At 36.5% G+C, this 27,215-nt stretch overlaps 2 long non-coding RNA genes across 2 annotated transcripts; one reads left to right on the forward strand and one right to left on the reverse strand.

Annotated features, from left to right (window-relative positions):
* Positions 1 to 1,012: 1,012 nt before the first annotated feature.
* On the reverse strand, positions 1,013 to 21,886 carry LOC310896066. Its single transcript, XR_014581159.1, has 3 exons — positions 21,821 to 21,886; positions 9,211 to 9,312; positions 1,013 to 1,124 (listed from the first exon to the last, which is right to left on the reverse strand). It is a non-coding gene; the product is annotated as an uncharacterized lncRNA (long non-coding RNA).
* LOC310896065 lies at positions 1,100 to 16,219 on the forward strand. The gene is made up of 3 exons (XR_014581158.1): positions 1,100 to 1,647; positions 9,311 to 9,383; positions 11,251 to 16,219. It is a non-coding gene; the product is annotated as an uncharacterized lncRNA (long non-coding RNA).
* Positions 21,887 to 27,215: the final 5,329 nt, after the last annotated feature.

A 27,215-nucleotide genomic window follows, 5' to 3' on the forward strand; every position in this document is an offset into this window, starting at 1 on the left:
TTTTCCTAAGCCATGACCTAAACCTGAACCTATTCTCTAATCAGTATAACCATGATTCCTGCTCTCTTACTGTTATTCTTCACTGCAGCTCCTCTTTATTTTGGATTTCCTTGATTGCTTCTGAAAAAAACAGTGGGTGTATTTCAGTGCTGCAAACTTAAAATGTAATAAAAATAATAATTTATTTAGATAGTTCATCTGGAAAACTACTTAGTTGAATCTTATTTCTGGAGAGACTTTGTCAATATTTCAGTACACTTATACCAGGAAAACCCTGCAGTGAAAGTAATATTCTTGAGGAAAACCAAGTTATTTTGTTAGTATCGCTGTTTTCCAAAACACAAGCCATGCAAGCATTTTTATTTACTATTAATATATTTATCCCACAGGCATTTTTGGCTACATGTAGGATTTTCCTTTAGGATTTTTCTTTACGTCCTTCTTGCTGATGCAAGATTTTTTTATTGAAAGCCACTAAAACCACTCTCTCTCCAAGTAATCCAAGTACTGTTGTCACAGTTCAGTGTAGACAACAATGGCCAATTTCTGTCATATCCAAGTTTAATACGGCATTTCGCCTTGCCTTTTCCGTTCAACAAGTCACACACAAAGTCCTAGACAATGTGAAATACAATTAACATTTTATTTGTGACAAATATAGGGGCATATTTTACTTACATACCTTCTCAGTGAGATGTTTCAACAGTAAACTGATCAGGAGGTCTCTTTAACCTCTCTGTGTGGAGAATCTGGGCCAGCCCCGTGCAAAACACAGTTCCAGCAAGCTCCAAAAACCCCACCACAGGGCATGGCTGGGCCCAGAAGCCACCATGGGGGCACCTCTGAGAAAACACACTTGAAAAAGAGAAAAAAGTGCTCCTGACAGTGACAAGTAAGGAGAAAAACAACAAAAGTATGAACACTGAGTCCAGAGAAGGAGGAAGAGGAAGTATTCCTGGCACCGGAGCAGATTCCCCTGTAGCCCATGGAGAGCACCACGGTGGACCAGGTAGCTATTTCCTGAAGCAACTACAGCCCTTGGAGAGAAAAGCTCAAGCTGGAGCAGGTTTATCCTGGAGGACTGCAGCCTGTGGAGAGGACCCATGCTGGAACAAGGGAGAAGCCTGGGTAGGAAAGAGCATAAGATGAACTATTAAAGAGCAGAAAGGAACCGTTATGGACTGACCACTGCTCCCTTTTCCCATGCCACTGTGCTGCTTGGTATTAGTGGAGGAGGTAGAGGAGTTGGGAAAGGAGTGAAGTTAAGTCTAGGGAGAAAGGGGGTGGTATGGGAAAGTGTTGTTTTAATTTGTCTATCCAAACGTAGTTTAATTGGCAAAAAAAATTAAATCAGTTTTCCCCGTGTCAAGTCTGTTTTGCCCACGGTCATAATAGGTAAATGATTTCTTTATCTCTACCCACAAGCTTTTCAATTTTATTTTCCCCCTGTTTCTCTCCTGCTCTGTTGAGCAGGGAGATTGAAAGAGTGGAAAGGATCTGGCAGCTGGCCAAGGTCAACCCACTGTACGGTTTTACATGTCCTTGTACAGGTTACTTACCACAGTTTTGATCCTAGTTTAGGAGCACGTTTGTCAACTTTTCCCAGGTCAACAGAAAACTTATCATTTAGGGGCTGGAACTTATAGGGTAAGTTGCAAGCCATTTCTTTCTGCTTTTGTTTGTTTGTTTAACAATTTGAGAGTTTGGTTTTGATTTGTAAAATTACAGCTATTTTGAATTATTTGATGTTTATTGCTGAGTAGCATTATGTAGGTACACAGCAAATAGGATGCATTGAACAACAGTCATTAAGTAAGCATAGCATGCTATAGCAAACTGGTTTATTGTATTAGCAAAGGGTAATTTTGCACATGCTGATGTATCACCAATCTACGGGATTTTGTGTCGAGAAATGAGATAGTTATGAGCTTCTCATTTTTACCACTTTATCAAAGTGCATCCACTGGAACTGTGCATACAAGTGGAAACCACTTCTACTGGAATGTGGCAGCATGAAATATTATTCACTAACTATTCCCATTACTCATGTTAGATAGAAGCAGGATGGCATCAAAGGAATCTAACTGCAGAGATTCGAGTGGTGAATAAAACTAATTAGAGTCACATTTAATATCTTTATGTGGTTTATGTCAAACTAACAGTATGTCTGTACTCCCCATGGCAAGTAATAGGTGTCTTAATTTTTCCACAATAAATCACTATAGTTCTCTATCTCAGATAATACTTGAATAATGTGAAATTATAAGAATTTTGTTAGAGAAGTCTTTTAATCTTCTGTCTACCTTGCCAGGAGGAATGTTAATGCATAAAACCAGTTCTATGGTTAATGTTTCAATCTGAGGTGTGAGATAATAATAACTTCTATTTTCAGCACCAATGTAGACTACATAGATTACAAAAAGGACTGTGTTACTTACTATGAATAGACTAGTCTAAAAAAAAAAAAAAACTCACAGGAAATAAGAGTGAGCTTTCTTCCATTTTCTGTTACATAGAACTTATCCTATGAAAATAATAAAATAAATATAATTTTAAAAAAATCATTAGAATCAGTGAGGTTACTCAGGGTTTAGCTCATAATAAGTTAAGAAAACTTGGACCATTGATTATAAACACCAGGAAATAAAAAATATTATTATTCCACAAGATAATTCAGGTAGTCTGAATTGCTCATTTTTTGATAAGGGTAGTTTTCCTATGCTTAAGTGTCTATAAAAGCACAATCAGAAGGCAGCAAATATGTCATTCAGTTCCGCTCTTTCAAAATACATGATATACATAAAATATGTGAAAGGTGATCCCAATTTACTTTTGAAAAGGCAGACCTCTTAAATATTATGAAGAGATTTTATCTACCTTAAATTAAGGACATTAATTTTAATGATTCATATGAAAGACAGGCACCTCAAATCCATTTAAAAGATGATGGAGAGAAATAGGTGCGGTCTATGTATCCTGAAATAGGAGAGAATAGGTGCTCAGTTAGGTGAAATGAAAAGCCATGTCATTATATTTGCCTTTGCTGATTTAAACTAAAGACTAAGAAGGCTGACTTAGAGTTAGTTGAGACTAATTAAATTAGATGAGATCAATTCTGTTCTAAGTTTAAAAAAAAAAAAAACTATGTCAGCTAGGCTTGTGTTATTTGTTGTGATTTAAGTAGTACATGTATAAACAGTACATGCATGTGAGCTTTACAATTTTCTTTTCTACCAATAAATATGTGTCACAGAAATAACGTTTGCCCCCAACTGCAGTTGTTATCAGCAATGACAGCAGAGCTCTTCAGAAGAGCTGGTCCAATTTTACTCTAAAATAAGGAAACTGCAAGTGAAAATGAGTTCCCATTCATTTAAAAATGATAGGAGACACCTATATGCAGACATATGGTAACTAGGGTTATTATAGATCTTTATTTAATAGTATTTCTAATTAGTATTCCTATTTAGCACTAGTTAGCATTAATTAGTATTAATATTTAGTAGTAGGAAATATTAGATGTCTCCAGCATACTCAATCAATAGAATAAAATCAAGTTGCTCAAAATTCTCACAAAATTTGAAAACAATCTACATTTATATTATAGCAAAGTTTGTTCCAGTTTTAATTACACTGATGAACATTGTAGATTACATCTTCCCTCACTTAGAGATGCATTGTCATTGTTGGGAGGCAATTTTCTTCTGTTTCTTTACTAGGTTCACTCATACAAACACAAACCTAAGCTTATCAAATGTTGACTCCTTATAATATACTACAATTGTGCATTTCATGAGACATATAGGCAAGGATCTAACACAGTTGCTAGCTATGTTTATGCAAAAGAACTGGTATTATTTTTTGCATCTTTCAGCAATCCCCCGTATAATAATTTACATGTCCAAGTGCCTGATGTTCCCTAATCACAGGCAGTAATAGTATTTTCTGAACATACAGAATAAAAAAATACTCTTGAAAATATCAGGTACATTTTACATGACAACACTATCAAGGGGTTTGCGATAGGCATTTTAAAAATAATCATGACAATTAATTATAAGCAGCTGGTTAAATACAGGTTCAATATGTAAGTAGTATTTAGCAATGTCCAGTAAGATGTTTATTGTCAGCCAGTCACTTTCTGGCAATTAGTTAACATCTTATTCTGTTTTGTTACTTAAAGGTTGCTTCTTTTATTTTTAGATGTGTGAGGCTAACTTTAGGCAGTCCTAGATCTAAGACTGAGACACTTATTCCTATCAGCAATGCCGGGAACTGGAAAAGTTTTTCTTGTAAAACTGAGAATTTATATTTGTCAGTAATGAGATTGATATGATGCTTTCTTGTTGGAAGGCAGTGAACAGCAAGGTAATTTAATCTTCCACCATTATAGGTGAAATGTGTATAGCTCATTCAAAATATGTTTGCTACATTAAATGAACTTTTCTGGGAAGAAAGCTCAGGGATGTGGTAATAGTTCATAATGAGAAAAACTCTTGTATCCTTAAAAACTAATCTTATTTGGGGAAGATAACGATGTTAGATGAAAGATCTTGTCAGGAGACATATGTAAGTGCATCACTTTAGGACGTGATCTATTGCACTGTGGTGCAAGTGGAAGATTTTTGAAAACATATTCTGACCAAAACATTTAAAAGGTAGGCATGAGATCCTGAGAAGAGAAATTCAGACTCAACAGTGTAATTACCATCAATAAATAAATAAATAAAAATAGAAAATAACCATTATAGGAAGATACCCTATTAAAAAGTTCTTGAGAACTTAAAGCAACCATATTATATTCATTAACCAACACCTGGAAAGTAGCTAGTTTTTTGTTTGTTTTGACACTCAGCCTACTGAACACTGCTTAAGAAATGCATTGTGCTTTGTAACAATTCAAACATCCTTTGTTCTAAGTGTCTTTGTAATCATGTCTCTCACTTTAACAACTGAAATAAATGTTAATCTCTTTTCTACTGTGGTTAGAGATATCTTCAAGCAAGTTGGCACATACTGATTATTTCCAAAAACCAGCCACCACATCACAAATCCCAGTGAAAGACTTTTGAAGTCTCCGAAGTAGTAGCTCTAATTCCATTCCACTATCCATGAGACTCTAGACATAAAACAGCTTAAGTGAAGAGCCCTGATGTCTATCTCCGCCAATGGCTACTGCTCTCTATCAAAGCTTTGTCTAAGACATTGTTCCATAAATGGATCAGCTTTAAGGAGTTAAAAACCCAGTCTCCCACAAAACTTTCATCTGGGGATGGGAACTTTCATCTGGGGCCCATTTTGCTTGTATTTCGTGCTATTATGAAATTCAGCTCTTTATTCCAGCTTCATTGCTTTGCAAAAAAATGTGGAACTGGGATTACAAATCTAGACAATATTCTCACAGCTGGGCAAGCTGCACTGCAGGCATGAAGACAACTGAAGACCTTAGAGAAGATGGATAAAAAGATGAAGAACTGTAAATGCTGGCAACTTCCTTAAAGGAGGTGCTATATTTTGTTTATTTCTTATCAGACTACTTTTTTTCTTCCAGCACAAGGTATATGTGATTTACACCTGGGAGAAGAGCATGAGTGAAAGAAACAAATAGATAGTAAATGAGGAGTTGGTTTGCCACTTGGAAATGAAGTACACCACATCAGTGCAAAGGTTAACAAACCTTTCACACAGTTTGTCTACCATGTGTGTGTTTCTAAAATATTAGGTGCTTAATGGTATCTGACATTAGATCGCAAAACTACATTCTGTTATAGAAAAGGTGTTTTGCACTCCTCTCAGCTAAAACATGGTTTGCTGGCATCTGCAGATGATCAGCAATGTGACTACCTCAGCTTGTGCAAGGTGAACAGCAGCACATCAGAGTCACTTTCTAATCAGTTAATTTAATTAATAAAGTGATGTATTGACTTTATGTTGCTCTTTTGACCTATAAATCATTATTACGTAGTACTGATCATTCTTTTCATATTTAATTGCTTTGCTGCTCTATGTATGCACTTGTTAACTACTAAGGATCACTTAGGCATCCATTTATCTTACTATTTATATCATTATTAAATATGATTGATACAAAGCAGTTACCAGTTTAGATGGAGATTAAAGATTTCCTCATCTTTTTGTCATTCTGGATTTGGTTGGGTGTTATGCATACACATTGCCTTAAAAAGTCACCATTTGAAATGTCTAGAATCTATCTAGGCAAGACAGAGGAAAGGTAAGTAGAACTACTATTACGTCATTTTGGAAATAGGGAACTCAAAAAGATTAACTGCTTTGCATTGTATGTCATTCTTCAGACTAGTGAGATTCAGTTCCTTTATCACAAAACAAACTGTCTTCAGAGTTCTGGGTTTCTGACATTTGTTTCTTCGCCATGTCAACTCCCATAAAACAGTTCCTCAATTCTAAGAAAAACTTAGTGGATTTTTTATTCTTTTTGATTGTGAAGGGGATTAGGAGTTTGGTTTTTTTACTTTTGTGTGTAGTGATTCATAACATCCTGAACGCACTCTGAAGTAATATGAAACAAATGTTAACGTCAGTGTCACAAGCATCATCAAATGTATTAATTATGTTCTAGGACAGTGTTAGAGAATAAGATGGAACGGCTGGAGTCCAGTCTTGCTCTCACGGAATTTTTATTGGATGAGACTCAAGCTGTGCAATGTCAATTAATTTTCTTTCTCTCATCTTGTCAATATTGACATAAAACTTTTTCGTAAGGAATATGAGAAGGATAAGACCAACTAATTGGGGGGGGGGGGGGGGGGGGGGGGGGGAAGGGGAGGATCTTTCATTACCAGCACAAGCTGTGCTGCCTCATAAACAGTGAGTGATCAAATCTAATAAAGATAAACCCTTGAATTCCTGCTGCTCTACGGCAGCAACACACTGTGAAGGCTTCAGGCACTAGTTTGGGGGAGACTGAATACTAGCATATGGAGGGAGTGCCAACAGCCATGCAGGAGAAAAACAAAGCTGAACTCCTGCATCTCTATGTCCTGCTGCCTCTCTCCAGCCTTAGGCTGCAAAGCCATTTCAGATGCTGATTTTTAACAACACACGAACAATGAAAAACAACCTTAAAAATCAGTCCTAGCATACAAAGAGATTCTCTTTAAAGGAGACAAAGGGGGTTAAAATGGGACAGGGAACTTACAGGAAAGGTGTGTAAAGTCAGGAATGACGTTTACAGAACCTTGAACTGCCTATATTCTACAGAAATACAGTTTAAGTTTTAACTGCAACTCTTGTAGATACGCAAAAAAAAAAAAAAAAATCTGATATTTCTTATGCTAAAACCACATTTCCCTGCTAAATAATATTTTTCTTATTTTTCTGCCATTTCTGTAAGGCAGACTGCATGATACTCTCTAAGATGGGAATGGTGAGGACCTAATATTCTGAAATCTGAAATGGTTTCAAAATCTAATTTAACTAAGTCCATAACCATGACGGATAGGTGGATGAATATGGATGGATGAGGAAGAGAGAAAGGAAGAAGGGAGAGAAAAAAGGAAGGAGGGAAGGAATTTTGAAATGACTCAAGGAAATATATCAGGATAAATGTATGGCCCCTGCAACTCCATCTGTATCTATTTCAGTGTGAGTTGTAAAACTGGAAGTTGATTTATTAAAAAACAAAACACAAAAACAGAAAGAGGAGAGATGGGCATGGTCCTGTGTTTAATCATACAAAATTACAGGAAAAAGCGTATTGTGACAGAAGTGTGATTCAAGCTGGATATCCCTATTCATATTGAAGCACTGAAGCAGATTATTTAGTAGGTTGAGTGTATCCATCATTGGAGATCTTCAAGATATGCAAGACAAACATCTAACTATAATGACGCAGAGACGATTAATCCTGATTCTTCAGGAAAATGGGTCTATTCAATGTTTTCTCCACTCGTATTCACTAATATACTGTTTATTATATGTCCCCTTTTCAGAAACACATGCCGTAGACATATTTAAGGTTGTGCCATGCACAGAGTCTAGGTACACCGATGCCTTTTCATTTACTTCAGCAGAGAAAGGAACAGCAAAATGCAGTTCCATTTCTGTTACCTGTCTTTGCCTTAATTTTTTTCTTTTTTGATCCATCAGTTTGTTTATATTGCAATATGAGAAGCAGCAACACAGGTCAAGTGTTTACTGCTCAGTTTTGTAAACCTAATAACTAAATGATTTGGAATGAAGAGAGACGATCTCATGTAATACAAAGGAGGCTTTCTCCACATGAAGAATTGCATGAGAAAAGATAAAATGGTGGAATACTACTACTTCAAATATTGTAAGGCACGTAGAAGCGTGACTTTTCAAATATTTCTGAAAAATAGTCACTGTTCTGTGTTATTGAATAGAAGTCTCGGAGTTGGGAAAACAATTTCTAAATGGAAAACCAGCCTATTCTCCATTACTGTGAGAAAAGAGTGAAAACCTTTTTTTTCTCCACAAAAATAGCAAAGTATTTGAATGTTATCTTTTTAAGTTAAATATGAAGATTTCATTTCCAAGCCTAGTAAACCTCAATCTAATTGAATTTCAGAGTAAGTAGAAGAAGAAAGGGTTATTAGAGAAAATAAAATTAAAAAAAAAAAGCCAAATCTCAATCAAATTAAAATATCTATATTAAACCGGCTTTGCTTATCCCTAAACACTGGTACCTACTTATCAAGTCTCTTTTTACAAAATACATCAAAGAAACTGGAGCACTGCCAAATCTAGATACAGTAAAGCAGATACACTTGTCTACTCTGAGACAAGAGGTAGAGGATTTTGTGGGATTTTTGAACTACATTACATCCTGTAATGCCACATGGTTTACATCATTACAGAGGAGCACCAAATGAATTAGTAATCATTGGATATTTATTCTAAAGAGTCACAAGAAACTCATTAGCAATCACCTGCCAGAAAAGCACAAAATCAAAAATTTGTCACATGCATTAGGTGTCACAGTGTATATGAAAAATCCTAAGTTATTTGCAGTGTGGTTAACCCTGTGCTGACCCACCGCATTACAAATCTGAGTTCCTTTCTACCTGATATGTTGTGTGCCAGACACTGAAACAGACAATGGATGCAACAGCTCGTGTTATGTTGTTTGTTCAACAGAGACAAGAAAGGGTGTTAATTATGCCTGAAAGCAGAAACACTGACACCTAAGCAAATAAAATAGCTTCTCACCTGGCAGAAATCTTAATAATTTTCCTGGGATTTTATGTCTTTTTCTATAAGATGTTATCAATATTGATCGGACCACTCTTCACCCTTCATGTTTCCACAGGACTGAAAAGAAGACAAGATTCATTAAGGAAGTAGAAACACTGAGAGCAGAGGGAGGTTCACACAGCTCAGAAGTGAGTGCTTTGCTGGGGAAGAGGCTGTCAGGGCCCTGGGGACTCTAATGGGCCTTGCTGTCTCTGCCTAGCCTCCATGGGGTTCCCCTACCCTGTCCATGTCCCAGGACCTCATGTCACCCTGGGACTGCCAGCCCTTGCCCCAGTGAGGCCACAGCAGAGCCAGGCTCTAGCTTCCTACAGCCCTGCCCTGAGAGAGGGAGTTAGGAGAATCTTATCAAGTAGAGATAGAGCGCTGACGGAATTAAACTAGGATGCTACTTAGTGTCTTTGCTAACTATGGTGCATTGTGCAAATTAACTAAAGCAAGAAGCTTTGGGCCCCTTACCAAGGTCAGTCTCTTAATAAGAGTGTGAGCCTATCTTAAGAAACTGGTAGAAACTTGTCCCGCGGATGGACAAGAGCCAAGGAGCAACTGAGTCTGTGCAAAGACAAGAGGTCAACTAGCGGTGACGAGGAAGAGTCATCAACCTTCATCCCCATGACCCCTGACGACCACCACCAGGAAACACTGCACAAGCGCAGATGGGAGGAGTTCATGGAAATTACTCCTTGGAACTAATTTTAATATGAAGCAGGGACAGGTTACGCATATGTATAGGCGTATTGTGAAACTTCATGCATATGTAACTCTTTGCTGCATACAACCATGGCAAATTGCCGCGTCAGGTGCGCACGACTTTGGTGGGGCTACCCCCCATGCTGCCCAGTGCTGAATAAACATACCTACTTTACAATCTTACTGACTGTGGAGTCCGTTTTCCACAAGTCAGCCCTGCCTGGCCATGAGCCCCACTGAGTCAGGCCCACCTGAGTGCCCACAACCCAGCAAGGCCTTGACCAGACAGGTGCCTGATGCCTGGGGGTGGGACTGCGCCAGTGCCCCCCAGCTGCCCAACTCCTGGCTTGGTGGTGGGACAGTGATGGCAGACATGAGCCGGCAGTGCGCGCTTGGAAGTTATCAGCTGCATCACTCTTACCTAAATTCATATTTATGTATAAAAAAAAAAAGTACATGGAGTAATAGGATTGATGACTCAGTTTGGAGATAAATGTTTGGGCCTACAAAAGTTCCTTCTCTTAACAAAATATTTAATCTACAATACTTGACTGTTGCATTTTATTTATTATTAATGTAAAGCCTTAAACCTAAATACCACTCCTAGTTGAAGGCACAATTTCAAAAGTACCAAATCTGATATATTCACATTGCTAGATATTTCAACTCAATCTTAAATTCGGATTCAGCTCTTCCTTGGTTAAAATACACGATTGCCAATAGACCTTTAAATTCAATATAATTCAATAATAAGTTTAATATAATATCATTAAACTTGAATAAAGTGGAAAAATAGGAGAGTTATTTGGAGAAGTATGTATAAAGAAAGCACTTTATTTATAATCCTACATCACTATGGTCAAATGCCTTTAATGTGTTTTTTTTCAAAATTGTCCCTATTTAGCTCTTTAACTCTTCCCCATTTCACTCTGTAACTCTGTTTTCTGAAGAGTGATGAGAACGTGCTTCCAAGCAAATATTTTAGAAAGATTTGCCTAAAAGCCCCCCTCACTGACTTCAGTCAGTATCACAGTGCTGTGAGTTTTAGAATTTCAAAACAGAATTTGATGCAGCTGTTCTAACTCAGACTGCAGCATCAGGAAAAAAAAATGCACTAAGGTTGAGATTTAAGGGAAAACAATTTATTTTCAGATCAGATACCTGCTGCTTCCAATTCAGATATTGGATAAACTATCTGAAATGAAAGCAGCAGACTGAAATTGAGTGTTTTTCTAACCTCTTCTAATTAGAATCAGCTAGTTCAGTGCATCTCTAACCAGAATCACCTCTACTTCTTTTCCCGAGCAGGATGACCTGCCAAACTGAAGGTGTGAATGTTGTCAAGGAACATCACAGCCTGCAGATAAGAAATGAAGGCTTTGAAGGAACTGTGGACACCCTCTGGGGAGGAAATTAGACTTGTGAACTTACAGGGGAAAAAAAGGCGTACAAATGGTTTAAACAAGAACTGAAGACAAAGGTCAACAGGGATGTTTCCAAATGGAAATCACCCACTGTGGAAGAAATTAGTTTCGAACACCTAACACAAATCAATGGAGTAGATGGGAAACATTTTAAATGATTCATCTTTGTCAGGAACTCCTGGTTTCTATCTTCCATGGCCTCTTCTACTCAAAGTGTGTTACTGGAAAAGTATAACCTGAGATGAACTGCAATCTAATAGTAAGAGCATAAACGTAAGAAAAAAAGCAAGCATAACACATCTGAGCAAAGCTCCATTTAGCCTGGATCACAAGAGGCCTGTATTAAATGCTTGGTAAGGGAACTCAAGAATAAAAAATGCAGAGATTGCTACTTTCTCTCACTACATTTCTAGCTTCTAGCAGTCTGCTATAAAGAGATTTTTTTACCGTTAAAAGCTACATCTGCATCCTATTTGACAGCCCTTCTGTGAATTTGTCTAATAGTGTTTCAAACCCATTTACACAGATAGCCTCCACAGGAGCCTCTGGTGATGAGCTCCAGGCTTTCCCTGCTTGCTGTGTGAAAGAGCACTTCCATTTCTTTGATTTGTACCTGCAGTCTGACCATTACATCTGATGCTGAACTGGACTGTTCCTATGAGAAATAAGGGATAATTGTTCCCTATTAACTTTCTCCGTGCTGTTCATGTTTTTAATACTTCTATCCTATTCTTCCTCAGCTGTCTGTCTTCCAAACCAAAGAGTTCTCATCTCTTGAAACTCTTTTCATACCCTACTGGGTTTGGCTTGTATGGCATTAAAGTTCTTCATATCAGCCTGTATGATACTGTGTTCTAGATATGTGACCAAAGTGGTGTTGATAACACACTAATGTTTTAGCTGTAGCTGAACAGTTCTAGCACAGTGCTATGGCCTTCTCTGTTTTTCACTCCCCCACAGTGAAAGACAGTGCACTTGGAGAGACTGGAAAAACATCAGGATGCCCAGATTCAAAGGCACCCCTCCATAAGAGGGAAAGAAAAAGGTACTCTAACATTATCATATACGCTTGCCCTGAAACATGTAGAAGATTCAAATTTAACTGGAGTGATTAGTTAGGAAATAGAGGAGAGGGGACATACCTTTCTTGCATGAGAACAAAAGGAAGAATTAGTGCCCTAGGTGGCCAGACTAACACATATCCTCACAGAGGTCCAGCAGATGTGTGAAGCAGGATTTCTAGTTACTGAATCTTTTCTCTGGTTTTCCCGATATCCTGTGCTTTTCCATGCATCTTATCTTTTAGTATATTCTCACCTTGCCAGCTGGAACTCAGTCTCTGCTCTGTAGTTCCTCTCCATGGCTCCCAGTCCCTCTTATCATTGGAGTTGTGTGCCAGTTTTCTAGCACAGTAGAGGTTATTGTTGAACTATTTGCAATGATAGCTTACATGGTTTTGCCAGGTGCTCCACAGTTTCATATCTGAGTTACCCAAAAGATTGCTCCTGAATGTCATCCAGTCCTGGAGAATTACCTAACTTTTCTGTTTGGCATAATTCCTCCAGTAACAACAAATTTATCTAAATCCTCTGACCCCTCTGCAGTAAAGAAGAGGGAGCAAGTGGGAATCTACCAAAGCTTTCAATAGTAGCTTGATACAAAAATCTGTTACATTTCTCTGCTATGTCCAGTTCATACCTGAGTACCCCTGCTATACCCTCATCATCAAAATTCCTGTTTGCCTTCCTACTTCTGATGAAGAAATAAACAACTTCTAACTAGCAACTTGAGCATTCCCTGCAAGCCACTCTCCAAATTCTGTCCTAGTTTTCATACTTTGTATTTACACTTGAGCTGCTGTGTTTCATAAGCCTTTTATTCTCATTTATACATGCTTTTCATTTTTTATAATGCTGACCTTTCTTTATAATATCTTCCTTAATTTTTCTATCAAGTCAGGCAGGTCCATTTAAAAAATTGAACAATCTTATCTTGTGTATTTTTGGAGTTTTCCTTTTTTCCTTTAGTTTTTACCTTTTGTATGACTGTTACTAATAGCAGGCATTTATATAGTACCTTTCCCCAACAGATATCAAAGTGCTTTAAAAAGGAAATAAATGACATTAACCCTGCTTTTGAGAAAAGGAAACACAAGTGGTGAAATAGCTGTCTCTAAGCCTTTCAATAAACCTCTTGAAGACCGGGAGTAAAAACCTCCCTAGTCCCAATAGTTATTACATTGCATACACCAATAGGTGGAATTCATATGAATGTTTACACACTGTAATGATCAGCCAGCCAGCCATCTCACCTTTGCTTTGCAAGAAGCCCTTTACAACCATACGTGGCTTAATGGTCATTAACAGCAATGCAGATAAGCAGGAAAGCAAATCTAGGATAGATAACAAGATCACTAATGACAAGAAAGAAAAGGAAGGAAAGAAAGAAGGAAGGAAAGAAAGAAGGAAGAAAAGAAGGAATGAACAAATGAAGGAACAAAGGAAGATTTGCAACAACCTTCTTTCTAAATTAATAAACAATGAACTCTAATGGCTAAGCCTGGATGTTGTGAAAAACACACTAAAGTTTCAGTAGCAACTGAGAAATGGTGAATTCGGGTTTGCAGCATTCTTTGGTTCATAAAAGAAACTGAAATATTGCTCAAAGTGCAATCTTTAATCAAAATTAACTGTAAGGACCACTTGAAAAAGAAAGCATATAACAGGGGTTTGCGCTAAATGATAAGCATTGATGGCAAACTTATGAAGGTACACTGAAATGTAGTGAGGTTAAGTTTTAAAACAACTCATTGGACCTCATTGTCTGTTACACGAAGGCTCCTTCACACTGCTTGGCTGGAGAAACAGCAATAAGGTGAATAAGAATAAAACTTATTGGCAAGAGGTGATCCTTTTCACTATCACTTAGTCCAAGCAGTTCAGGTAATCACTTCAGTGTGAGATCTATTATAAATGAACTCCAGCCTGAATTTAAATACAAGCAGCGAAGACAAAGAAGGTAAACTAAAAAGAAACGAGAAAATAATGCAGCAGGGAAGGAACTCACGTTTAATATTTAAAAAAAAAAAAAAGTAAAAGCTGGAAACAGAAAGAAAGAGAAAGACTAAAGTAGTTCACACAGAGATAGTAAACACATTTACATCTTGATTTTAGTGTATTTGATACCGCTGTATACAATTTTATGCAATATACAAAGATATTTTTTCCTAAGATTATATTCTGTAGAGTTCCACTGTCAGACAAGCAAACAGAATGTCAGAACAAAAGAGAAAAATCTGTGAACTTCTTGTGTAACAAAGTGTGTTTAGGCATAGTTTTTTTGGTTCAACCCAATTTATAGAATTGCAGTCATTACAACAGGCGAAGTCATTTTTCTGTGCCAGTGTAAAACAGCTAAGAGTATGCATACTGTTCATTTTTACTGCTTCCAATAACTATTTTTCTTTCCATGAGGCCATTTAAAATTGAGTCCTGAATTTCATTGTTTCTGTGAATTCCTGTTCCTGGGAAACATTACCACATACCTCATTGCAACAAGAGGTAATGAACCACAGTATGATTTTTAAAGTTTTGTATTTTTAAAAAATACTTGGTATAAATCATATCTTGAAGTTTAAATCCAATTCAGACTATATACTATTGACTTTGAGACTGCATGGCAACAAGACTGCTTGTCTGATACATCGCAATAATTATTCCTTTCCATTCTTCATCATGGCAGCTGTGCTGAGAGGAAAGACCATAGCTGATGGGGCTCATGGGAGAAAGTTGTTAAGCTATTCTCTACTCATTATGAAGCCTAATGCCTCCCAGATTACAATGCAAAATGCATCTGCATTAGATGACATTCTAGTAATAGACATGCAGAGTGAATCAAATAGCTCTTCCTAATGTCATACTAGTGATTTCTTCTTCAGGAGTGAATGGCATCAATATGCACATATAGTTTATTCACCACAGTTTAGCAATTTAACACTAAATTATTCATAGCAGTTGAACTGGTACTTTTGATATATCCAATAATACCCCAACATTTTAGGTGACATCTATATCACTGGGTCTAGGAGCACATCCGTGTTCTCAGGTCCAGGTATTCTAACAAATACTCCCTTCCAGTGGCTCAGACTGTTCTTGCTCTCCATCTCTGCAGCTCCTGATTACCACACAAATAAAATAAAACCATGTAGGCTAGATGGGAGCAGTAGAACCCTTCAACAAAATGCCACATCAAGGCAATGGAGGACTGTGAGTCTCTCACACCTGCCTGCGAGAGTACTGTGAGAGCAGTGGATTCATCCATACAGGCCAGTAACTTAAAAAAGAGATTTAGTTACCACTTAGCAAGGTTGCTTCTGTCTTTGTTTGATTGATTGTTTTTCTTTTCTTTTAACTAATTCATTGTTAAAGTTTGCCTAAAATAACATCTTTCATATTACATTTCCTAGAGTAATTTAGAATCTTTTACAGAATATTCAAGGATCACATATTTCAATCTGTGTACCTCTGCATCAGCTAAGACAGAGATGAGACTTAGGAGGAAGCTTCTGTGTCTTTTTCTGTTTCTTGTTTGTTTTTACAGAAACATTTCATGTATCAAAGAGATCAAGAACAAATAGCAAACAGTGTCGATATCAGATTTGTTGTTGTTGTGAAACTTGTGACTTAATAAAAGCAACCCAACCTACTAGAAGATTTTGGGGGTTTTGTAGATTAGAAGTTGTACACCAAGCTTTCACCTGCAGTGAATTTGTGCTGATGAATTATAAACTTCTGAAAATCATAGTGTAAATAACTGTAATGGAAATCGTAATTTCAGCATTCTAATAGAACATGAAGCAGTACCTCTGTAACAAGGCCCTTCCATTTGCATTACTCTTCAATATTTTTTCAAAGTATTTCAAACATGATATAAATAAACCTAACCACTCAATACAAATATATTTTCAACTTTTTTTTTTTCAGAAATCATTCTGTTTTAGATTAAAATTATCTAGGTTATTTCATCAGAACTAAGCTGTAAGTTGCATCTCACTTCATACTTCTTTCAAAACCTCTTTTGACTGAAAATATTATCTATTTCTCCTTACTTTCTATAAAAAACTGGTGCTGACTTTCTGTGATTAACTGAGCATTGAGCTTAAAAATCACTGTATTAGACTGGGTAACTCTAGAATTTTCATCAGCACAGGCGATTCCTTATTTGCCTTTTTTTTTTTTTTTAATAGAGTTAGATGATTGGTTATTACTTGAAAATAGTATGGAATATTAAAATACACAAATGCAAAAATAATCAATATAAAAGCAAAAGACTTCCACCCTATGTTTTAAGTTCAAAGGCAAATACAAGAGGTTAATCTGTTGTCATACCTTGTTAGTAACATGGAAACACCAGAAAGAAAAGAATGTTAATAATAATCAAGCTTAAAAATAGATTTAGAGCTACTGAAAAATCTGAGACCAAATAGTTCCTCAGTTCGAGATTTGCTAAAATTTAACATATGCGTGAAAAAGCTGAAAAATTATCCCATGCATACATTTGGGTTCCACAGGAGACATGACTTCCTGTATTCACAGAATTACAGTTCTTAGTACAGTTTTTAGTATTGTATTTCAGAGTTCTCCCGGAAAGAAAGAAAGAAAAAAGGAGCAGTGTATCCAAAATAAATGGGATTTTCAGTATTACTATTCAGCAGCAGAAAGCAAACAGAAATAAATCTGACTGGGAAAAAAAAAATAGTAGGGGGAGAACTCTATGGAGTTTTACAAAAGTGGTTACTGTAAAAGGCAATCTGTGATAAAACAGGTCTAGAGGAACATCCTTCTAAATGTATGCAGGATCTGACAGTGCAGAAAGGATGCTAATTTTAAAGATGAAAACAGCATTGGAGTTGAAGGGGGAAACAAGATTGAGATGGTTTTGAAAATCTCTCCCGTAGGAAACACAATGTTGGCTTTCCTCTACGTAATTCATCATCCTACCTAGTTATTTATAGCTATCACAGAGATCTGGTAATCAAAACAATCTGGATTGATTGTTCAGTATGAAGCATGATTGCCTAGTATAATGTCATGCATTGCTACATTGTTCCCCTGATTAAGAGCACTTGTTTGTTGAATATTTGTAAAGAATTCCAAACGTAATGCAATTGGAAGAAAACTGTCAAGAAATATTTTTAGATTGTTTAGCTCTAGCAAACTTGGATGAGTCAGGGAAAAGCAATTATTTATGTCACTAATTTTTTTTTCAGTTCATTTTCAGTAATGTAATTCAAGAAATTCTACATATCAAAAACACCCCTCCCCCCCCCCTCAAAAAAAAAAAAAAAAAGAGGAAAAAATATCATGGGAAAGGACAATAACATGGAAGTGTAAGAAAAAATACATATTTTTTTCCACTCTTGCTCTCATATTCAACCAGATTCTTTCTCAAATCATTCAAAACAATTAAAGGTGATATGGTGGTGTGTCAATTTTGGTAGATATATGAGTGGAGATGTACATATACACAATATAATAAAAAAGTGCTAATGGTGATGATAGCTGGTAATGAAGCCTCATTATGACATTTTAATGTGTCTTATCATTACTACTCCTTTTGACTTGGAAGTAAACAGTGTCTTCAAGAAACATAACCCAACCTGAGGTCTTGCTGGAGGCAGGCATTTATCACTGAATAGCAACAGCTGTTGGCCATACAGGTGTTTCATTTCAGTTTTACCAGTAACTTGATAGCAGTCAAACAGCATTTGTGTTTAGGGAGCAAATTCTTTTGATAAAGAGCAGAGACATCAGTTTTACCACTACAAAAGAAGACTTCAAAGTATTTTGATCTCTTCTTAGATCCTAGCACTTGCTGTAGTCCAGGGCTGCTCATAGATTAGATTTCTCCAGGGATGCTTATAGACACAACTTTAAGGCCATGTCATCACTAAACACTCATTAAATTTTCAGATCTAAACAGTCATTAAATTCTGCAGACCAAACAAAAAATAGTTCAAGCGTACTTCGCTTCCTCCTATTTACAGGACATAAAGGCCAAACCTTGGTCATGCTGACCTTAAATTGTGACTTAGATACTAAAAAAATCGTGAAAAGTTTTACACTTTATTTTTCTGTAAAAAGAAAATAAAAGAAAAAAAACTTATAGTTGATTGAGAACCATGGAATGAAATAATATTTTCTTTTTTTTTAGTTTGTTTGCCTGAGTCTAGTAATGAGATTACTACAGTTAGAGTTTATGCCTAATCACGTATATAGCTAAATGAGGAAAAAATAATAATAATCAATTACACAATCAAAAGGAATCCAGCTATACAGTAAGAATTATTAGTAGAAAACCACATACTGAAATATTTGGATTAGCTTGTATACAGTATACTTGTATACAGTAAGGACCCTGAGAGAAAAGCACCCCACAATCCTTGATCTACCAAGGAAAGAGAGGACACATGCTGGAGGGAACTGCTGATTGACAGGTTAATTGTTTGGGTAATTTTTGTATTCATTCCACAGTTTTCACACATTCTATTAAATCTCTATTTCACAGAAAGACTACCCTGGCTTTTCTTGAAGCTGAAAGTGTCATATGGAAGGAGGAACCGGAGGGAAGGTAGAAGGCAGGTTATTAATATTGTGCCTGATTGATATAAATAAGAAAAGTCAATTCACCAAGAAGAAAGTATTGATACTCTTCTCCTATATTGGTACAGACAAGCAGTCACTCATATTCCTATTATAAAAGGAGAATTGAGAACGTAGTGGAAATTGTGAAACCTGCTTGTTTTGCAATTGGTATGTATCAAAACTTTTGGTATGCTTTTGGTGTTCCAGAATACGTCAGAATGGTATAGATTTTTTGTCCACTGGATTATTCACATGACAATAGAATTAGGCTTTATGATTTGCTTTGGGCATATTAAAACTTTTCTGTCCTTCAGGCTTCAAGCTGAAAATTTCCCCCGCTGCAAAAGGATTAGAACAGCACATTCCTCATGTTCTCTATACCAGTGCAGCGAGCTGGTAGGCTGAGAAGATTATGTTCAAATTGTCCCTGAAATCCAGTGGAGATACTTTCCAGAGGGGAAATCTAGTTCTCTAGTAAGCCAAAGATGAATACAACGTTATCAGAAGGTTCTTAAGGAGCCATGACCACATCATATGCAGCAGAGACAAAATGTTCCCATTCTGCCCTCCCTTTAATAGCTGTTCAAAGAGATTTCACTGTGTCAGGGCTGCTGTCCTCTATTCTTATAACATGATAATAACTAAGAAAAAAAAAAGAAAAAAAAAAAAGATAGTCCTCACGTTATGACCCTCTCTGTGTTCCTTTAATACAGTTATGTTCTAATTAAACCACATTGCCCACATCTTGTCTCTGTTCCTATGAGGCTAGGCCAGAGCTGATGTCAGCTGGAGGTGTTAGCTCTAGGTAACACGCTGTGAAGAGCTCAGCTTTCACACAAGTAAATAGATCAGGCTAGAAACTGGAAGTGAACTCCTGAGAGAAATTTGGCCGTTGTGATTTCAGCACTGAAGTACCCAGAAGTTAGTCACCCCAGTCTGAAGGGACTCTGGTGCCCTGTGTAGTGCACTATACAGTCAGGTGCCTCTGTTTAGGTTTCAGGATAACCAAACTACTGAATACCAAGAATGAGAGATTCATATATAACTGTCTCTCATTTTACCTCATTGTCACAATGGGAGTAAAAGGATTGACTTAGATACCAAAATCATGCTTTTGAGTACAGAGATAAAAATAACTGAAAAATCACTCCTATGGCTCATAACCACCTTTTGTATACTGAATGTGTTATCACAAGCATATTTTGTTAGCACAGTAGCCTGTGATAGGACCCATTTTTACAGCTTTCCTGGAATGAAAGGAGGATTGGATCTATTGTTAAGATTTTCTAAAATCTCTAAACTTTATCCCCATCATGTTGAATTGCTGAAGTGATTTTAATATTTTATTTATTCAGATGCTTTTCTGGCCAAACTTGCACAACTATGTGCTTATTTTCCTTGGCTTTCTATTAGTTATTACAAATCTCTCCCAAAGAAAGCCCACTTCACAGAAAGCTGACCTTGTATTATCTTCTATAAAAGGAAGGGGTGAGGTAGATTTACTATTTCTTTGCCTCTAGGACAATGCAACATTTAAATTCAGCAAAGCTTTTCAATGCTGCCTCATAAAAATAAACTTGATGAAATACTTAATATCTCTAGATTCTAAAGCCAAGTCTGACCTTTTTGATCTTCATGTAACTTCTGCAGTATTTTTGTGAAATCTAAATAAAAAGAGACGCTGGGAAAGTTTACTCTAAAACTTTGCTGATATATTTTCTTTTGGAGGTATCAGAAAACCTTAGTAAAACATCAAGATGTGACCAAGGTGCTTGGAGTGTGTCTAAGCTTCTAAGTACTGAGAAACATAAATACTGAAAAAACAATCTACTATTTCAGCTGTTAGTAGTTTATATGGAAGAAAGGTCTTCCGTGTCTATTCAAGCACCTCGTGTTAAAAAGCAATCCCATTTGACACTGTTCACAACAGCAATGAAGTGACCCTGCCACAGAACCAGACTGCTCTGCACCCCACGGTATTTCCTAAAGAGCCTCAGGGTCTTAAGAAGAACATCAGAAGATGGTTAGGAGCTAGACCAAAACTTTGTAAAGAAAACAGTGTTCTGAAAACAAATCCTCATGGCCACTGGGCTGTAAACTAGGTGCTACCCAGGATCAGTTTTTAACATTGCCAGTTTGTACCCCTGGTGTGGTTCCCTAAGGATCTGGTGGTGCACAGCTCAGGATCAGCACCAGCACCCTGCATTCTGTGCTCTGAAGCCACACAAGGCACAGAGGAGTTGACAGCAGGGGCAGCAACTGTTCCTCTCACAGGTCTGTGGTAAAATCTCACACTTTAACTCTGTCATTTTATACACACACACACACAAACAAAAAATTGTACGTATGCACTACACTTGTTTCCATTTCAGTGACTTTTCTTATTTTATAATGGACTTGGCTCTCTAATAAATGTGAGTAATTATTTGTAAATACTGCAGCATTTTGAATGCATGAGTGAATGCAGAACAAATACAAACAAATGTAATGCTCTTCACCATAAGGGGGAGCAACTTTGTGTTCACTTGTCACAAAGGCTGGGCTGTCCACCAGTCCCTTTCTGGTTATAAGCAGTAATAGATCTTGTTGTTGGGGAAATCTCTCTTCTTTCTTGGTCCAGACTTTCTTTTACTCTGTTTCACCTCTGTAACTTCAAGAACTTGACTGAATAACATCTTTACTACAGCTGTGACTGAGCCCACAAAATGCCAACTCATCTTTGACATTCTTTCGAGATTTAGGTCTAATTCTGATAGACACTAGAAATTAATTTCATGAAAGTTGCTTCAAAAACCTTTCAAAAAGCTTTACCTTCACAGGATCACACCTTCCACATCCAAATCTTGAAAATAAATTTCTTCTCATAAGGCTCTTCTCCAGACCATTTTTATAATTTGTTTCTTTGACAATGAGCTCACTTCTGTCTTACAAAAGCCTCAAACCTTTCTCTATATGCTGATTACAGTATCAGCTGTGGTTTTCCCACCAGCTCAGCAAAGGGGTAGTAGATTGTCAGGAGACACAGGTGCAGGCCAGAAGACAGACTATGAATCAGAGCTGTGCTCCTTGTCATATGTGTAAGCACTGCAAAGGCTAGGGACAGGAGAAATTAAGCCAGGCTACTCAGGGCCTGATTTAGTTCTATATTTATGCAGGCTTCACGCTACTAACTTATATGAGAAAATATTTATGCCTCAATATTTATGTGCTTTATGTCAGCTAAATTAAGAGGGGCAATAGTTGCAACTTAAGTAAGTGCAACACAATAGAATGAAATAAGGTCCTGTTGTAAAGTGTCTGATATAAGCCTAATGTAGTATATTTAATAAATAAAGGAATTACTAAATCCTATCTGAAATTTAAGGCCTGTTATTTGAGTGTAAGTAACTTACTTACATATCTTTTAAAAAACACTATACTTTGACATCACATAAAATAGAGACATTGAGACATTCAAAATGGCACAGAAGAGCTTGAAGAAAAAAAAAAGTTTAAAAAGCTAAGGTAAAAAAATAAATACAATCATAATTCCACATGCTAAAAATTGTAGTGGATATTAGCATTCTACTTTATTATAGTGAAATGTTGGTATCTAAGGCAACTGCACAAGGCTGACAGAGCTGACAAAGGACTTCGGATTATATCTCTCCTTTGCTAGATCAACAACTGGATCCCAGACCAGAACCTAAGGGGACACCAAAAAGCTACTTTAGGCATCAAAATATCTTTCCTACAGTTAAGTAAAGGGAAGCTTACTCCCTATGTCTGCTCCAAATTTGTATCCCAGAGGCAACAGCAAGCAAGAACAAGGTAAAAGAACAGTTAAACAAATAAAAAAACAATCAAACAAAACTGGGAGACTGGAAAATATTAATTAAAAAAAAAAAAAAAAGATTGTTAGGATATCGTAGTTTTAAGACTGGGATCTGGACCAGGTCATCCTCCCGCTACCAGGGTGATATATAAAGCACACAAAGACGTGCCATGGATCTCCTGATTTTCTGCAGGCCACTACAGTGGCTGCTGAGCATTTCATAGAAGATATCTTTTAGAATGATCCCACTTGAGCCCAGTTTTTGAGCATTTTTAAATCTTGTAAATACAAGAGGATGAAATGGAGCATAAGAATACTGAATGCTGTATGGAATGTTTGTTTGTTATTGTGAGCCAGAAAAAAAAAAAAAAAGAAAAAAAAAAGTGGTTTGAATATAATAAGATAACCTGCAAATTCTTAGGAAAGTTTGCGCGAAAAGTTGTATTTACATTTCTTTAAGAAATGAAGGATCTGTTTCAATTTCTTCTCTTTAAAGTATTAAGTTATGAAACAGAAACGTAGAAAAAGGCTTTTCCCGTGGAAAAAAAAATGTAAAAATCATTTATTTATGGAATCATAGAATCACAGGATAGTTGAGATTGGAAAGGACCTCTCAAGACTGCTAAGACAAACACAGCTCTGACAGAGCATATGTGAAATCACAGATTATAACTATATCTGATATTGATTATATAAATTGTAGCTTGACATTCTATCCACCCCATCTTACATCTGCGTAGTATGAATTTATCTACCAATCATATAACTGTGACATTATTATTTTTGAAGAAAGAGAAACTTGTTGGTACTGCCTTGAGTCATCTTTTCTTTTTGAGAATATTTGAAGAGATGTAGGTAAAGTTTCTCTCTACCTGATTGTTTCAAAAACATTAAAGCAAATATTTGGCTTATTACAAACTTTTTTTTAAGACGTGAAACATGTTCCTTCTTAACCCTAAGGGGTGAACGAATTGTAGTTATAATATCAAAGCATTAAGAATAATTACTGCGGTAGAGGATTTATTTTATTTTTACTTTTACTTTGTTGTTATTTTTTTCCCTTTATGATTTCATCTTTCATGTTGCTATGTTTGTAGGTAATAGCATAGCATGTTTCATCAGATAAGAGAAATGAATAGAAGAAAGATCTTGAAAAAAGGGGAGTATACACATGACAACACACAAAAGGCTCTCACATCTTACATTCCTCACTTCTCAGCAGCAGGGAAATAGAGGCTGGATGTACTGTAAGACACTATTGTAGCTGAACCTGTAATAATCTTCATCAGTTCCCAAGGAACTGCTGCCCACTGGAGGATGATATGAATCACCCTGGTCACTTGTTTTGCATACCAAATGTCTTTGGTTTTGGTTGCTTGGTTGGTTGGTTTGGTTCTATTGTTTTGTTTTGTTTTGCTTTGCTTTGTTTTCCCATTGGGGCTGACTTGGCTGAGCACTAATACTGAGCTTTGTCACTTCCACAACCTCACCGAGATACAGTCAGGTTAAATAAGAGGTGGACCAACACATTAAAAAAAAAAGAATTTATAGAAATGCTTCACGGCCACAGTTTGTAGCTGGTGTACAGTGAAAATAACAAGCCAACTCTTGGATCTAAATTATTTAAGATTTCCCCAGTGGTCCTGTCTACTAATGCCTTTACTGACCAATGTCACCCTATGGTGTCTCTCCTCCACTCACTTGTTCATGAGGATCAGAACAAAAGAGATGAGTTAGAAAGACTGATCTGTATCAGGGAGCCTGAATAAAGCACACTAAGTACTGTAGAACAGAATGCCTACAAGCTCTTCCTTGTTTTTTTAATATGATTATGGCTAAACCAGGTATGCTCACTACCAAAAATAAATTGCTATATTTTCTTCCTTACAGCACAAGATTCCCGCTGTATAATGTATTTTCTTGGTTCTTTCCCCTTTCTTCTTTTACCAGAGGGTTCTAATTCCCAGCCAATTTATACTGAATATAAGAATTAACCTAATAGCAGGATAATTTGTAAAGTGCTTTGAATTCAGTGTAAAGCATTTAATAAGGCTAATGTTCTTTTCTCACTTACAGAAAATAAGGATAAGATTCCCTCCAATTACTTTCCCTATGAGCAGTTCAATTTTTAAAGATTTTTAATTATAGGTGTACAATGAAAATAAAATTAGCAGGTATTTGGGGAAAAAAGAAAAAAAATAGTTTTAATGCATACCTTATTAGCCTAAGTGATATCGGAGATTCCCTAGTGTTTGAAAACCTCTAACAGAAGATTTTTGATTTTGGCATTATATTATTGGTGTTTTTACTGCTATGAAAAGTTCTTTCTCTTTTAATCTCTACTCTCCTTTCAGTTTCCTTTTTTTTTCCTGAAAATTATATTTCATGAGAGTACTCACTAACTACTGGAGAGAAGAAACAAAACAAAACAAACAAACAAATGAAACTAAACTAAACTAAACTAAATTAACCCTTTTCAAAAAATATATTACTGATTTTAAAAGCATTCTGTTTTTCTCCATGAAAGAAAGAAAGAAAGAAAGAAAGAAAGAAAGAAAGAAAGAAAGAAAGAAAGAAAGAGAAAGAAAGAAAGAAAGATAGAAAGAAAGGATAAATTTAAACTTGATCCCACACACAAGTATGGTTTTATTTATAAAGCCCATATTATGGCTTCAGACTTTTGGCATAGTGATACAAGTTGGAATGTAATTGCACGTGCACACTTCTCCTGAAAAGTCTGCTCTGGATTTCACTCTACAAACTCTACAGATCTGAGTGTTCTATATTCACTGCAGCAGTACTACATTTCCTCAAGAACTCTGTTCCCCTTAGATATATTTTTAGCTTAGGAATCTCCCAGGGATTCTCAGCTAAAACCTAGTCCATATTCAGAAAATTATTGAAACATAAACTTAATAATATATTTAAAATCTGATTTGGCTTGGCATTAGTGCTAATAAACATTAGTGCTAATAAACAGTTTCCTGATTATCGTTTCTATGAGTTATCATCCATTTATCTTTTTTTTAATATCAACTTAAAATAGCTTCCCTGCCTCTGGTTAAGTGGCAGCCTCTGCTAGAAATTTATGCTCTCACTCTCAGAAAGAGGCGACGCAGGTTGTGAGGTCATCAGTTTGCAAACTGCTCCTCTGCTAGAGCAACAGGCAACTCCAGCAGAGGAAAAATGAGTGAATAGCTGAGGAGAGGACAGAAAAGGCTCTTGTTTCTCTTTATCCTTCTGACTTTATGCAAGCAAGGTGCCTTATCCTGACAGGAGTGGTGCACTTGCATAGCCATATGCCTTCTGGTACTCAGTGCTGCCTTGAAGATAGTCTACCATGTAGGCATGGAAAGAACATGCCCTTTTATACCAGTGAATATCAAATCTACCCAGATCTCAGTACATGAGGAGGAAGATGCTGCTATGATGTATTTTAGCTACCTAACCACCTCAGTGGGAAGATCTGGTGGGCAGATAGAAATCCTGCCCAGAGCATCCATGAAGAACGATCACCCTTTAGAATGACCTTTGCAGGTGACAGTGGAGAGCACACCTGAAGGAACCTTAAGAAACAGAACTGGTGAAACTATGCTACGATATTTCCTCCCAGCCAGCACCGGCACCCAGTGTTTCCATTACAGCAAACCTGGAGTCCTTATGTAGAATCTCGATCTATCAGATTATGGAAAGAAACAAAATAATGACAATCTATGAGTTGAATTGTAGTAAGAAGCTATGACGGATTTTCAAAAACTCAGGCTGAGTTTGTTCAGCTTCTCAGATGAAAAGATTTTCTTACTATCACCAAAGGATTAATAAATCATAACTCTTACTTTTACAAAGCATAGCTACCAAACAATTTTAGCTGGACAGTCTTAACAAGATTGTTCAACAAGATGAATTCAAAAAGACTAGCAGAATGTACTCAAGAAAGATAACAGCCACTACACATCTGAAAGCATCATTCCCAGTGGGGAAAAATCAGCCAGGCAGAAAATATATTAAGGACATAAAAAGATCAGAGGCATACTATAAATTTATAAAACAGTGCTGTTGCAAAGACAGATCTCATTTTAGGATGTGTACTAGGAGGTCCCAGGTAGGACAAGAGAGGTAGCTGTCTTTGTCCTGTTTACTGGTAGTACCCCTAGATGGGGAATTCATCTCATTTTGGTTGCCTTCCTCTTAAGAATGATGCTAGAAAGTTGCGGAGTCCGCAGAAGAGAACTGGAGAAAACGAAGAGTTGCAAAGAGATTTACAAAACATGACTTAGGAGAAATAGTGAAAGAATATTTATTTAGTTTAATAAAACAAAACAAAACAAAACAAAATAAAATAAAATAAAATAAAATAAAATAAAATAAAATAAAATAAAATAAAATAAAATA

Source organism: Anser anser (genome assembly GCF_964211835.1).
Source record: "Anser anser genome assembly, chromosome: 3".
In the NCBI taxonomy this organism is placed as follows: domain Eukaryota; kingdom Metazoa; phylum Chordata; class Aves; order Anseriformes; family Anatidae; genus Anser; species Anser anser.